Here is a 1,643-nt window from a genome sequence, read left to right as displayed (position 1 = left end):
TCCCTAACTGTCGATCGATGGTTTGTTCTCATCATCTTCAAGAATCTTAGTGTTCATCGTGAATAAAACAGTGCACTTGTGCATTGCGGAAGAATTGGACCCACAAGCTAGCATTAGCTCAAGTTCTAAAATGTAAAAAGGAAGCGAGTCACGAAGCAACCGGGAGAGGATGGGAAGGAGCTGATGACGCCGGTGACACCGGTTTTCCTCACCTTTGGCGAATGGTTTGGCACCAAAGATTGGAGGAAACCAAGGATAAGCGTTTTAGGAGTGTGGCTTATGTTCTTTCTATGTGTCGTTGGCAGCGATGTCTTGATGATGCATATCGACAATATAAAGAGTACCATTGTTCTATCCCTTTGACGTTGTGGTGTTTTTCTCAAACTGATCACTGGCTCTCGTCTCGACGAATGATACTTCCGTCTTTCCTAAGAGCGGTCGCAGTGCTAGGTCCTTTAGCTAATTGATCATTAGTTCTACTCTTTTTATGCCCGTGGTCTTTCTTCTACCGTAGCAGGGGAACCAAGCAGCAATTTGTACAACCTGCATTGCAAGTAGAGCGGAGCATAGACTGGGTCGGACCAAGCTTACCAAAGCCATGAAATGATGTTGTGGAAGAATAGTTTTCATACTTGTAATTTAGTTTTCAAACGTAGGAACACTAGTTTTGAAGCACATAATCTCGTCAAGTTTGCTTGTAATTTAGCTATAACTCCCATGACCCAAACCTTGTACTACCTATGGACATTGTTTCGAATCAATAAAGAGGGCGAGATTTCTCGAAAAACATAATTGATGCATTAAAATCTATTATTGCACTTTTTTTTGCGAGAAAATTTCCGATCTATTCATCTTCAATCATGACAGTACAACGAATACCAGAAATAATAGAAATCACATCCAGATCCGTAGACCACCTAGCGACAACTATATGAATAAATTACTCGCTCGGGCTTTTTTAGGCTTTGAGGGCGGATGGGGGCAAAAAGGCTGTCTGGGCAATTCTTAAAGAAAATAGAGGCAAATAAAAAACAGTCTTTTTGCAGGGAGAATTCCGTCCTTTTAGTTTTATTATCATCATGGGTCCTATTATTCATGTTTGTTTGTTTTAAACGAGATTCGATTTTGTATTAGTTTCTTTGATTTGATGCGTATCCAATCAATTAACTAAATCAGCTTGTTTACTCGGAGACAATGACCAAAAACCATCCATTGAAGAGCACACAGAGACAGGACCAGTGACTGGACCAATGCGTGGCACATCAAGTTCTTATGACTGATTTTGCCCAATATAACATAGAAAAATGGCTGGAATAACCAAGTGTAGCATCGGAGAAGAGCAGCAAAATGGGCTGGTGCTTCCTTCGTTTCTTCTTTCAAAAATGTTGGCAACGTGAAACGACCGATTGGTGCTGATGAACTGTGGCGTGCGCGTATCTACGGTTTGTCGGGTTCCTTCCGGGCAGATGGAGTGGCCGTTCGTTGGGTGCGTCCGCCGGGAAGCAAAGCTGGCCCCAGAGTCTCGGAGGAGGCGCGCGCGGCCCTGCGAATATGCCAACTCGCGTGCGGACAATTCCACCCCAGGATTCCAGGAATCGGATCCGTTTGGCGCAGGTCTCAGGTGGTGTTTGGTTCAGTCCTAA

This window comes from Triticum dicoccoides, chromosome 7B, assembly GCF_002162155.2.
Source record: "Triticum dicoccoides isolate Atlit2015 ecotype Zavitan chromosome 7B, WEW_v2.0, whole genome shotgun sequence".
Taxonomy (NCBI): Eukaryota; Viridiplantae; Streptophyta; class Magnoliopsida; order Poales; family Poaceae; genus Triticum; species Triticum dicoccoides.
This window is presented reverse-complemented; position numbering follows the sequence as displayed.